Source organism: Sinocyclocheilus anshuiensis, unplaced genomic scaffold, assembly GCF_001515605.1.
Source record: "Sinocyclocheilus anshuiensis isolate Anshui unplaced genomic scaffold, SAMN03320099.WGS_v1.1 scaffold420, whole genome shotgun sequence".
Lineage (NCBI taxonomy): Eukaryota > Metazoa > Chordata > Actinopteri > Cypriniformes > Cyprinidae > Sinocyclocheilus > Sinocyclocheilus anshuiensis.
This window is the reverse complement of record NW_015557082.1, coordinates 878,326-893,371: the sequence shown is the minus strand read 5'-3', so window position 1 is coordinate 893,371 and position 15,046 is coordinate 878,326.

Genomic DNA, 15,046 nt, shown 5'->3' with positions numbered 1-15,046 from the left:
AACATTTTGTGGCCCAGAAACATAGTAAGGACATCGTTAAAATTGTGACATCAGTGGTTCAACCATAATGTTATGAAGCTACGAGAATACTTTTTGTGCGCAAAGAAAACAAAAATAATGACTTTATTCAACCATTTCTTCTCTTCCGTGTCAGACTTGAACATTCAACGACATGAGGATGAGTAATTAATGACAGAATTTTTATTTACGATCCAGCTATCCCTTTAAGATGCATAGAAAGGCTGAATGAAAACCTCAAAGGTAAAAAAAATGTCAAAATGTGTTCTTGTTTCCCAGTTTAATACGTACAGACAACTATAAGTCAGTCATTTGTTGGTTGCCTCATAACGTGTAATAATGGAAACATACTGACCTGCCTGATGCCACATTATTAGCTCAACCAATGGCATGAGTTAAGGGGCGGGACATGTAGCCATGCATGTAGTCAATTGCAGATGGAGCGAGTATTCAAGGAAAACCTGCATAGAAATAATAATTATTTTCATGTGGTTGTGCTAGAAATAGAGAAATTACATAGAAATATATGCACATTTACATAATAGATAATCTACGAGAATCTGGCTCATGTAGCCAGATTATGATTTGTAACCACAGCTGACATTCAGCATGACGCTGGGACTCTGTGTTCCTTGGCTTCTTTTAACAGCACTTCATTAAAAGCTTACACATCCTGGGGTTCCAGAGCACACACAACATTCCATCTCTCCGCAGTCAAGATGAATTAATATCCTCTCGTTCATGCTCAAAAAAATCCCAAGCCGCCTCACTGCTGTTCTGGTTAATTCAGAGACTCACTTTGAAGCCTTTCTGCAAACACAATTTTATTTATACGGATGAATATATTAACCCCAAAATGCTGATTTATCCACCAAGTGTGTACCTGGACAAAGTTATGGAAATGAGCACTTGATCTGGTTCAACAAGCAGCTAAATATACAGTATGCACTCCCAGGACTTGTTGTCTAATGACTAACTCATTAATAAGCGAAGTTACCTTATGTATTTTTTTTTCTTATACATTTTCCTTTAGTTTTTGTATTTTTAGTGGCTGTTCGCTAATTAGCGTGTTGTGCTTTAGCTGTTAGCACAGACAAAGCTTCTCTGGAAATTTGTCTATGAGTCATTCCCTTTAAAGCTCTATCGCTATGTTAAACAAGTAGGCGAGCGATACTTTTTCTATCCCATAAGGCCACATGAACTGAGGAGATGACAGATTGGAAAAGTCAAGGGAAAAAAATGGTGCAGAACTGCTAGCAATTGTACAACATTCTACCTTCTTCCTTGACTGATCAAAAACAGTGTGTTATTACAAAACCTTGTTTGAGCTTATCAAAACAGCTATTCTTAACCAGTTGTCATTATAATAAAGCCTCGTTTCCACCAAGCAGAATAGTACAGTACAGTACGATTCGGGACGGTACAAAAGAACCTTTACTTCATAGGCGTTCTGGTTTATGCCAGAAAGTAGCGATCAACGTCATTCTCACGCGAAGAAGAAAGTGCAACATCGTCTGTTTGTACTGTATGTGTGTGAAAATATAAAATTACAAATCACATTGTTATATCTTTTGTGTTCGCGCACTCTGATGTAAACAAGCCCAACACGCATGAGCAGCATGGCGGAATGAGTGAAGAAGATGCTTCATTCCCCTCGTGTTGTCATTCCCGTTGTAGAACGTGCAAGTGACAATTCTGTCAACCAATCAACGTTCTGCAGTGAGTCTAGCTCCACCCTTTAGGTACCGGACTACTGTGCTAGGTACCCCAACAGAAGGGTCCCAAAAAAGTGGTACGGTACGATCATAGACTGAGACGGTGCCGCTGCATGTCATGCCAAACCTCTTACAGCAGGCGCGTCATCAGCTTGAGATCGGTTTATGAGATCGGCCTTTTTAGAGACCGCTGATCAAACATCCCAAAGCGATTATTGGCCGATAGTGATCGGTTGCCGATCAATCGGAGCACCTTCGCTATTTTGGTACCATTCACAACTTCTGACAATGGAAATGGAAGTAATTGCGTACCGTACTGTACTGTACTGTACTGAACCATACCACTCAGTGGAAACGAGGCTTAAGTTTATATGCTAAGCCCTTAGTTTGAGCATTAGCAGCTTTGGTAATGTAACTGATATTTTTAACAATGGTACTTCAGTTAGCATGCTTTAGCTGTTAGCACAGTAAATACTTCCTGGGAAAGTGGTCTCCAAGTCAAAACTCTCTTTTTACATTTATTTTTGGCATTTTCACCTTTATTATGATAGGACAGATCAGAGCTGACAGGAAGCAAAGTGGGAGAGAGATGGGGGGCAGGATCGGGAATGGTTCTCGAGTCGGGATTCAAACTCAGGATGCCTGTAGCACAATGGCGCTGTATGCCGACACATTGCCCACAAGGATGTCTGTGCCAACATAAGTCAAATATCTTTAAAATACTGTTGCTATGTTAAAGAGCTAGGCTATCAAAACTTTTTCTATTCTAAGGCATAGAAAATTTGACGTAGCACTGCTAGCCGCTCTTACCTGATCAAAGACATAGCTTGTTATTGCGAAATCTTGTTCAAGCAAATTAAAAGAGCCATTCTTAACCAGTTAACACTATGCTAAGCCAGTAGCTTGCTACTGAGAAAAAACTTGGGGAAAAAAAGTGTGCATTAGCAGTTTCAGTAATACAACTAATAATTTTTTTTAATTAGCATGCGGCATTAACTGTTGGCACAGTGACTCTCTCTTGTGAATGTATATTTAAATCATCCTATTAAAACCACTGCTACTACAACCATTCAGATGCACATTTAAAAATGTTTCTCAAGGCCCCTACTTTTATTCCTATGCTAAGTCTAGAGGTTTTTGAATGCACAAACACAACCATGTAAATCCCCCCTAACAATATCTCCAATCTAGGACAAAATGAAACCAAAACCAGGCAAACTGTACAAGGCTTCCTTAAGACCAAGTAGTCGATTTTAAAAATAGGCAGTTTTGCACATCCCTACTCTCAACACACTGAATTAATGGCTTGCTATCAGCAAGTGGGTCTTAAGACTGCAGCTAGCTGCAAGAGAAATGCGAGCAGTCACCGTGCATTGTGTGTGTGTGGGGAGGGGGGTCTCCCTGCTGTCGGCTGCGTCTGCCTTTGTTTGTATCTTTGGGTTGGCCTGTTTGCCTCTGGGAATGTAATGAGCAATTCAGAACACAGCCAAGCATTATGCCACGCGATACATGCCAGAGTAACGCTGGGAGAGTCGCCAGAGAAAACGAAGTCATTACTATTACAGAATCCAGACTACGGCAACAGGGTGCCATCGGCCAAAAGCGCCGTGTGTTTCCACAAGGGGCCGTCTGTCTGCTTCATAACTGGCTCATATTCTGTGATCAAGCTTTCGGGATGCTCTCGGTCCAACGTGATAACACAAAATCCAGCTGTCTCATAAAAACGTCCCTTGGGCATGAGGAAATTGCAGTCTGCGTTGCACTGCGAGTACCTTGACTGTGCTTTTTTGTGCTGTTTTCTTCATAGAGCATCTAACAAGGAAACTAATTTCTTAATCATGTTCCCAGTGGCACCGTGAGTGGTGTCGCATCGGTTCAAATGAAGACATATTGTGCAATATTTACAGAGGAGCTCAACGCTATCAGGACAGGGAGGAATTGCCTGGCAAAAGCAAACATTATGAAAGAGGCCCCATTTCTTACCATTTTTCCCCCTCAACATGATGGCGGAATGAGTCAGCACTGATGTCAATGGTTTTGTTGAACCTTTCGAAATATGAGTTACAAGCACTTTCAGATGAGGCCTAGAGATTGTAAACGGGGTCAAAACAGTGTCACTGCATTTACAAAGAACTTGATTACGCACAGTCGGAGTAACAGCAAAAGCCTGGTTAGACGGGAGTCTATACCAGTTACGGTCATGGACCCCAATTTCCAAGCTGTCGCAAATAAATAAATGCCCCTCTGGTAAAAAGCAGAAAAGGCAGATGTGGTGCACTGAACAGGAACACTGGGAAACGAGATGAAACCAGTGGCACAAAAGGAGACTTTAACTTACCTTGGAAACACACTTTTTAACAAGAGGATCACCCCAGCCACCTAATAAACTGCTGGACATGGAATGGAAAAAGCAGCTAAGCATGTTTAATAAGTAGGCGAACAATATACGGATGACCTACCACGTCTGCTGAGACTCAAGTGTGCAACCAGCGGACACTTTGCTATCCCTTAAGGCCACAGGAGCTAAGTAGATGGCCGATTCTGTTGTGAATCTAAGGAGATAACAAAAATGCTGTTGGGCGAGAGCCAATCCCCCATTCTCAATGCAAGATCAAAAACATAGCGTGCTATTGTAATATCTTGTTCTAGTTAACCAAGAGTTTATTTGTATACCCAATTATGTATTATATACTATGTACTCTGCCATGTCATCTATGAATTTTAGAAGGTTAGTGTTGTCTCAAAACACTTAAGGGCCATTCACACCAAAGAATATAAATATGATTTCATTGGAATAACTTTCTTTTTTTTCCAGCTGATGAACAATAAAAACAATGACAGCCAATCAGAATTCATCTCATTGTACAGAGCTTGAGCATTTAAACACTTATAATAAAATGGCATTGTGCGTCTGTTTGGATGCTAGTATAGTTATTACATTACAGGGGCAGTCGTGGCCTAATGGCTAAAGAGTCGGATTTGTAACCCGAAGGTCGCGAGTTTGAGTCTCAGGTCTGGCAGGGATTGTAGGTGGGGGGAGTGAATAACCAGCATTCTCTCCACCTTCAATACCACGACTGAAGTGAGACCCTTGAGCAAGGCACCGAACCCCCAACTGCTCCCTGGGTGCCGCCGCAGCATTGGCTGCCCACTGCTCCGGGTGTGTGTGCGTGTTTGTTCACTACTCACTGCTGTGTGTAATTAAGATATTTTTGATGAAATCCGAGAGCTTTCTGACCCTGCATAGAAAGCAAGGGAACTACCACGATCAAGAAGAAATTGTTGAATAAAGTTCTTATTGTTGTTTTCTTTGCGCACAAATATTGTTTGTACTGCAAATAATGTACAAATATTGCGCACAAGTATTCTTGTAGCTTTATAAAATTACAGTGGAACCATTGATGTCACATGCTTTATTTTAACAATGTCCTTACTATCTTTCTGGGCCTTGAACGTGTCAGTTGCGTTGCAGTCTATGCAGGGCCAGAAATTTCTCGGATTTCAAAATTCACACTACACGACTTTAAACGTCGGCAGATCGCTGTGCTGTTCAGACTACATCACTTGATTGTATGTCTTTAAGTCATTGTGGTGTTCACATGTAAATGATCCACAACCAGGGGTTACACACTACATGAGCTGACAACAACTCTGTCACCCAACGACTCTACAAACCACGTTTTGTCACGAAAACACACGCGAGAATTAGTTCACACCTGTTGGCGAGCTCGTTTAACTTGCAAATCGGGCTTAAAATCCTGTAGTGTGAACTAGGCATAACTGAGAACAAAGACTAAGAAATCTGCAGCTTGACCATTTTAGCTTCAGTAATATGTGTTATATAGAAGACGAACATTCTCACGATTAAGCATAAATACAGCTTAAAACATTTTTCTTTCAGGTGTAAAAGTTACAGCTACCAAGAAAGTTGTTCCACAACTGCACTCAAGTAAATTGTCAACTTAAAAGTTAAACAAGGGAGACTGAATAGAACGTTGTTAAGTTTGCTGCAAAAATATTGTCCATCGTCATTGTTAGCTAGCAGGCCAAGCTAACATAGGATGAAATTAGTCAACACGGTACTAAAACTATTACCATTATTTGAACTTTGAGGCTCTGGGTTGTTTTTCGCGGCTGCTGTTAGTACGTCAAAGGTTAAAAAACAATGTCAAGATGGTGGATGTAGTACAGCCAAGAATGCTGCAAAAAGACTATTATTATTGCTAGCTAGTAGGCAGAAATAATGATGCATACTACACACCTGTATACTTACCAAATTCAGCACATACTATGAAAGACCTATGAAAGTCCATGTGTGAAAAATTAAGGCCAAGCCTAGCCCAGAAAGTTATTGGATCTTACAAACAAATCCATCAAAAAAATGGCAGTGTGAAATTTACCATTCTAGAGTCAATAAGCAACACATTTATTTGGCTGTTGGAGCCCAGCAGGAACGTAATGAGATGGGAGGTTTTTGAAAAAGGACCTAAGCAATTTCCTTTGCCTCCGTCCCTCATGATACAGCAACATCGCCAGGCCATCTCCCAATGTTTACTTACGGAATGATAGGATGATACACAATTGTGGAGAGCGCTGAAAGCAATCAGAGGGAACAATTGCCGTGGAGGAGTGGTATAATATCAGCTTATAAAGAATGATACACCACAGCCTGTCCAAGAATAGCAATGGATTTATTGTTCTCCATATACTCATATCAGCACAGGCTTTGGGCACTAGCCTCCTGAATGCTCAGACACAAAAAACAAGATGTTCAATACTATACAGTATATCTGGGAAAACGAAACGATTGAAAATTGCAATCTTTACATTTACATGTACAGCCTATATATAGTGGTGTGCAGTGGTGTTCTGAAATGAGGAGACAAAGTCCCATGTTTTTTTTTTTGTTTTGTTTTTTTTAAATCAAATGTATGTCCCAGTCACATATTCTTTGCTAAATAAACATTACTAATATAATATAAGAAAATTTCTATTTTATATTTTTACATTAATAATGTAATCAATATTCTATTTATTAAAGTCATGTATGAATCTCATCAAGTTAGTGTTTTTAAGCATTTTACATTTATTCCAAAATAATAACTCAAGGCAGTAACAATTTAAACAATATAATTTATTTGTGAACGTATGTTCAGCTATTCTTTTTAATAGTTAACTTTTAACTATTTTTAAATTTTTCCTTTTGATCAAAGCTCGGTAAATATTTACTTCAAATTTCACCAAGCTGATTACTCACTAAAAACTCCCACAGACCATGTTTTTCAGGGCATTTCAAGTCTTATTTTTGATGTAACAAAGTGGTAACATCTAAGTGTGTGAGGTGTTTACTTGCTTTTTAAAATTAGTCTTCCCATTAACGGCATTATATTGTTCATTCAGACTGATTTGCGAATGTGGAACATGCATAAACACAAGAGACAGGATTTATTGCATGAACCAATCACAGCCGAACATAACCAGTCATGTCCAGTCATATCGCGATGGAGGCATGTCCTACTCTCACGTGACTTTCTCCTATTTATTCTCAATTCCCCCCCAACAAACTCAACGCACACTTCTGTTAAAACTCAATGGGCTCAGGGGAGACGATTTTTTAATGCATTTTGCTTGATGATACTTCCAATATTTAAGTTATACACAGGAGATTTACACCGTCCTTTTGGACAATGGGCAAGAATAAAAGCTTTTTAAAAAGCTAGTACATTTGAGTCACTCACAGTGTCAAGATGTCCTGATTTCATTGACATAAACAAGACAGTGTAGCTGTAAACATTTCACGTTGAAAGCTTTGCTGCATATGCCATACAACGGTGCGTTTTTATGCAGATGGAAGGGGCAACGGTGAGTCTAATGTGGCTATTTACGTGGACTGAACAGAGGCCACACAATAGCCTCCCACGCCGTATGCAGATTCAGACAGTGAAGAGCCTGCCGTGGGTGGCTTAATGGCATGAGCATCTTCAGAACGATTGAAATGCATGGTTAGGCTTTCCCAACCAATATTGTTCAGACTGACACTAAATCTCCTGTAGACTTACTTTCAAGTAAACACACTACATAAAAAATAAATAAAACGAAAAAGAAGTAAAAAGTTACAAAAATAAGCTATTTCATGAAGCCTCCAGCCTACGCAATTGGATTTATTTTATTTTATTATTTTACCTCAAGCTCATGTACTTCTCCCGCCGTCCTGCTGGGAGGGTCCAGCCCACGGCACTTACATAAGGCAGTCGCTGGAGTCTGGACACGGCATGATTCTTTCATAATTATACATTGTCCATCACATCTAACATAGTTATACTTATATTAAACTGCACACTTTGTAAATAACATATCTGCACACTAATAAACATATCTGTACATTTATCTAAATAATTACATTTTTTCCTATACTTCTATTTCTGTATATAGTACATTATTCAATTTTTCTTTTTTATTATATTAGTGTTATATTACATCCCTACTGTGTTATTCCTATGTATGTCTGCACTATCATGTATGTCTGCACTATGTTTGTACTTTCTTCTACACTGGAAGCTCCTGTCGTCAAGTCAAATTCCTTGTGTGTGTAAACATACTTGGTAATAAAGCTCTTCTGATTCTGATTCTGATTCTGATTCATGAACACAATGTGACTGGAGGAACCATAACCTGACTGCAGACACAATGGGTTATTTTGATTTAATTTAAAGGGATAGTTCATCCAAAAATGAAAATTTGATGTTTATCTGCTTACCCCCAGGGCATCCAAGATGTAGGTGACTTTGTTTCTTCAGTAGAACACATATGATGATTTTTAAGTCCAACCGTTGCAGTCTATCAGTCTTATAATGCATGGCAATGGTAACAAAATCTATGAGAGTAAAAAAAACATGCACAGACAAATCCAAATTAAACCCTGCGGCTCGTGACGACACATTGATGTCCTAAGACACGAAACGATCGGTTTGTGCCAGAAACCAAACAGTATTGATATAATTTTTTACCTCTAATACACCACTATGTCCAACTGTCTTTGGGCGCGCGCTGTGTTCTACTGAAGAAACAAAGTCACCTACATCTTGGATGCCCTGGGGGTAAGCAAATAAACATCAAATTTGCATTTTTGGATGAACTATCCCTTTAAGGAACAGTTCATCCAAAAATTAAAATGTTACCATTTACTCACCCTCATGTTGTTCCAAACCTCAAAGGCTTCCTTATATCTGTAAAATACACAAGGAGAATTTCAGCAAAATGTCCAGGCTGCTCCTGTCCAGGCTTTTAAGCTTCAAAAAGGATACAAAAGTAAACTTCCAGGTGAGTTATTTATTAAAGGGACAGTTCACCCAAAAAAAATGAATATTCTGTCATTGTACTCGCCCTCATGTTTACTCGACTTTATTCATTCTACGGAACATCAACGAAGATATTTTGAAGAATGTTTCAGATGTTTTTGTCCATTTAATAAAAATCATTGACCTTCACTGTATGGACGAAATTATCAAGGCACTTTTGGGGGTGAACTATGGCTTTAATTAAGGCTTTATAGCATTACATGTAAATATTTATTTTATTTAATCAAAAAGCTTTAATTCCTCATTTGAATGCAAATCAGATTGTTTCAGTCTTGTTATTTTTCTTTAAAGAACAGTTATTTACTCACCCTCATGTAATTTCAACACTCTATGACTTTCTTGCAAAGGAGCATTTTAGCAAAATGTCCAGGTTGCTCCTTTCCAGGCTTTTACGCTTCAAAAAAGACCCAAAAGTAAACTTCTAGGTGAGATATTCATTAAAGGAACAGTAAACAAAAAACCTTCATGTTGTACCAAAACTGCATGACTATTAATTTTGTTTTTGACCAGTCAATTAAAGTCAGTGGAGTTTAAGGCTAATTAAGGCAATGATGCTTTTATTTAAACAAAAAAGCGAGAATTCTTCATCTGAATCGGATTGTTCCAATCTTGTTAAAAACGTTCACCCTGTTATACGTGCTTACCCTTGGGTTAAGAGTCCAGAGTGGTTTCAGATATAACTGTAATTAGTTTCTAAAACAAATTTCAACTTTGCATCCACAAGGGATACAGACACTCCTAATTAAGAAGTGCGCTAAAAACTCACTGTGATTCTGTCAAAAAATCTTGGCCTCCAGCAAGTCACTTAGGGAGCCAACCGTGCTTTTATTAATTTGTCAAAACATTGTCAGCATGAAAGGAACTGGGTAGAGAACGCTATGGTCTCTTGATGGGAACGCAGAGGGAGTCTATTTCAGCTGAACACTATATCAGGGGTTCGGGTAGTACAACAAAAATAGGGCTTATTTGGGAATTATATTATTTTTGGGAATAAAATATTATTATATTTTTTCTTTGACAAGTGCATCTTGAGCGTGCTGAATTACTACTTCAACTTGAACTCTTCAACTTGGTTATGAAACTAACACTGCATGTGCAAGCAATTTTATGCTCTAATAAAGCGAGATAAATAATATAGTCAGTTAGACTGCTGCATGTTTTGAGAAACCAGAAAATGTGGCCTAAAATGAACCAATCTGACTGAAAACTACAGCGCATTTAGGCTATGAAGTTTTAAATTTTCCAAGTTATCACAGCATGATTAACTGAAATCTGAGTCAGTCAAAAAAATGTTGTTACCTCAAAAGGAAAATACACTGCAGAGATATTTGATGTAAACAAATATAATTCACAGTAAACTAAAATCCATTTATCAATAACATCTGTTTCGACAGATAACGGTTCAGGATATTTCCATCACAATTCTTAAAGACAGTTGAAGGGTCTTGGATGCTTTTAGAAGAGAAGCCAACTGTCAGTTTTAAAACACTGAAAGTTTTGTGATCAAAGAGACATTAAACACTTATTTGATTAGAAATGCCTTGTGGCGAATGGACACTAATTTGAAGTGACAGCTTTGTGCTGTTTTGATTAACAAATCTTGAAGATTGACAGGTCTGATTATGACAAGCACACGCAGTAGAGGGACAAGACAGAAATTAATTAGTGATTACTTTGAAGAAATTAAATGCTATGGGGGGGGGAGCCCAAAAGATAGCTCTTGGACAAAAAAAAAAGCCAAAAAAGCCAATATTTTTTTGAGGGTAGGCATGGTTCATCATCTAGTATAATTGCAAAAAAAAAAAAAAAACTTGAGCGAGAGAATGCATCACAGTGATTTTAAAACATTCTTAGACAAAAGACCCTAAAATGGCCTTAAACATTTTAAAATCTGTAGCTCACAGCCTTAAAGGAATAGTTCACCCAAGACATATAATTTGCTGAAAATGTACTCACCCTTAGGCCATGCAAGATGTAGATGAGTTTTTCATCTGAACAGATTTGGTAAAATGTATCATTACATCACTTGCTCACCAGTGGATGCTCTGCAGTGAATGGGTGCCGTCAGAATGTGAGTCCAAACAGATAAAAACATCACAATAATCCACAAGTAATCAGTTCATAACGTGAACTTGTGAAGTGAAAACAAAACCACGCAATAAAAAAATTCCAAAATAATTTTGGCAGCTGTGGTTGTTAGAATAATTTTGGAAAAAATACAGAAAAACTGTTAAGACATTTACAGAACAAACTGTTAATGCTACAGTATAAAACTAATTTACAAACAAGAAAATCTGAATGTAAACATGTAAATTCAAACAACACACAATGCTATTATAATGTTATGTACTGTACATTTAACATATACTGACAACCACCATAATAATGCATGTGGTAAAAGAAAAACACACATGAAGAATCAAAGTTCACCACAAGTAGCTTTTCCACAAGTATATACTAATATACAGAAGGTCATTCACGCAAACACAAAACACCATCATGGTAACACACGACAGCTGAATAATGTAAGAAACATTCAACAAACAACAGAAGATAACAAAACCCAAATGTGCATAACTGATAACAAAAACTAGTAAGAAACATGATTATTTAAACAAATTACTTTCAAATGTGGAGTGTCATGCAGGGAATTCTGGGAATATCAGTTTACAGGTTTGATTTGTACTTTTTTTTTTACTTCTAAGAACTGTACAATTAATAGCATTTTACTGTAAACTTGTCTGTGAAATGTCTGGTTAGATCAAAGACTAAAGAATACCCAAGATGTGTCACTCGTATAGTTTTGAATGGGGAAAAATGCAAGGCTTAATATGGCTGCTCAATTGCAGGAAACCCCGCCTTCTGAGTAAAAGAGCCAATCGCTAATCAGTAAAGTCATCGCGTCACTGCAGCTGCCGTTAGAAGTCCCGGTTGCTATAGACCAATTTCAGTGTTTGCAAACAGTGATGACGTTTTTGTGGGCGGAGTCTATCTGGTGGCAGAAAATGCCCGTTTTAACGTGGCAGTCTATGCAAGCCATGGAATAAAAGAATAAAAAAAGTACATTTTGAGTTTTTATTTCAAAATTCTGACTTTTTTTCTTGCAATTCTGAGATTATATCTCACAATTTTGATAAGAAAAAAATCAACTCGTCATTCTCTCTTTTCCCCTTGGCTCAGAATCATGAGTTTATATCCCACACTTCTGGCTTTTTTCCCCTCAGAACTGGCAAACTCGCAATTGTTGAGGTAAATCAAGTTATAAAGTCCGAACTAGGAGATTTAAACTTGCATTTGCGAGAAAAAAAAAAAAGAGTCAATTTTGAGATAAAATAGGTAGGCTAAATGTAATGTAAAATGTTTAAACAGTATTTCATGCTTTAACAGTAGGGCTAATACAATATGTCCCCTATGTGAATATTATATAGACCTATTGTTTCAATCAAATTTATACTTTAAAAGTAGGGTAATCGTAGCAGGTTTCGTCCATAGTTTGTCCATTTAAACGTCTTGCGTTTAGCTTCAAATGGCGTCTTTGATGACATTATGCTGTACTTGAGTAAAAGATACCTTACAGTGAAAATTACTCTATTACAAGTTACAAGTCACCAATTCCAAAGCAACTTGAGTAAAAGTCTTAGAGTATCTGATTTTAACAGTACTTTGGCTAAGTAGCCTACTAATTATGGACTCAGAGATGCACTAATCAAAGGGGATGCTAGTGAAAAACAGGAAAGAGTTGATTTGTGAGGAGAGCAATCACGTTTATTTTCTAAAACCAAAATAAAACTGAACACCTCAAATTACAAAACAAAACAAACAAACAAAAAACAATATCTTTCAAAAAGGTATAATGTTAAGTAAAGTAATCCACTTGCAGTGGATGTGCTGGTTTCGGCCTCATTGCCGGCTGCAGTCATGTCCTCATCTCATATATAAAACACTTGTGATTCACAAATGCTTGCTAAGGAACTCGCATTCACATAAAGTAGCCTTGTTGACAAGTTTGGGTGAGTAAGGGCAAAACGCGCAAGATGCAGTACTTTCAGTGACCTGTAATAGGCAGTATCATGTTTTTTGTAGCAGAAATAAACTGCTGCAGAAAAATGAACAGTTTGGGAGAATTTGATGTTTCCCCATACAAAGAGATAGGAGCTGCACTTGCATGCCTGAGGGGCGTTTCAAAGATGGCCGCCGAGTGACATGACTTGCCTTAAAGGGACTTTATTTAGATCTTTTACACTTTTTCTCTGTATATAGTATAGGAACTTACTGTTAACAATTTTTTTTTCTGTAGCATTTTTACAATATTTTACAGTTAAAATTTAACTAGTTTTTTTACATTGCGATCAAGACGTTTTCATTTTTAACAGTTGCTTCAAGCCGAAATACGAATCCATAATCAACAACATTGTCTTCTCCAGTGAAAAAGTTGTTCCTCTGATGTCCTCTCACATTTAAACCGCTGACACATTTAGAACTGCTTTGGACTGTTTTCACTTGTGCTCGAACTGTGCATATTTCTCTCCTAATTCAGATGAGACGACTTTTTACTGCAGAAATCAATATACTGCACTGCAGAGGATCCATTGGTGAGCAAGTGCAGTAAAGCTACATTTCTCCAAATCTGTTCAGATGAAGAATCTTAAATGACCTGACGGTGAGTAAACGTTCAGCAAATTTTCATTTTATACAACGACTGTAAACGCAACCCTGAAAAAAAACGATGCTCAATTAAACACATTAATTATTGAAGTAAACAGTTCTTTCACTAAGTACTATAGTTCATTCGCCTAATTATAGGCTGTTGCCAAGCAACACATAAGCAGCAAATTTAAATGTGCTCAACTGCGCAGTCACGAAATGTAGGCCAAACACTCACAAAGCAGCTGTTTAGTCCATCGCTAAATATCTTTGTTTTGTAGTATCTTTGTTCAACAGAAAGCTCCTTTCATGTAGTGCGGTAGCAATGAGAGGCTTTTTAATTAATGCTTCAGTCTGAATACTAAACATTCTGGCACGGCGTCTTCTCTCCCTGAGCTCAAACCTATCGATTGAACAATTTGCAGTAGAATTGCAGAGTACTCTCTGTGGTGCTCATGTAAGGTAATTACCTCTGGGATACGAGGGGAAAAACAGCTGCTGAGAGTGATGCTGGAAAACTGTAGCGTTAAAGAAGAATGATGTGACAGCCGTGTCATCTGCAGCTAAATCTTTCTGCGGCTATACGTTAAACAGTGCAGCAGTTTAGAAGCCCTTTGTGAATGTGTACAAATCAGCTGGAGAAACCCTTTACTGGATGTGAAGTAACAGCTGTAATGCTCGAGGGAGAGTTAAGCTAAAGACGCATCTGATCTGCCAAGAAAAACTACAAACGCATGCATCTGATTTGAACAACTTAGAGCAAACAGCAAAATAAAATGCATTTTCTTCCTGCTGGATGGCACACAAGAGGACAGAGGAATATCAAGACTTCTTGTTCACTCTTTAAAACTTGTTTGTGGCCCAAGACGCTGATAAAAAGCTATACTGAATGCAGTGGTGAAAGATGTCAGGCTGCATGCGCACATGAGAGATGAACTGATATTAAAACTCTGTATCATACTTTTTTTTTATAAATATGGCTGTATAAATGTATAGTGTTAAATGTGATTAAAAAACAGAAAAAAACAATCGTTTAAAATACTATACATTTAGACACACATACATAAAATGTAGCAGATATTTTGAGTATAAATTAAAAGCATCTGTTACAAAAGTATTTTTTATAAGTAATATTTTTACAGTTATACATAAACAGTTTTACACTTATACAGAAATGTTAACTTTTTAGGTGTTTAATCGTCAATAGTTTTTAATAATAGGAATTTCATAGTTATAATATAAACATAATATAAAATTATAAAATACATTCATATAGGCTACATTTATATATATATATATATATATATAAAT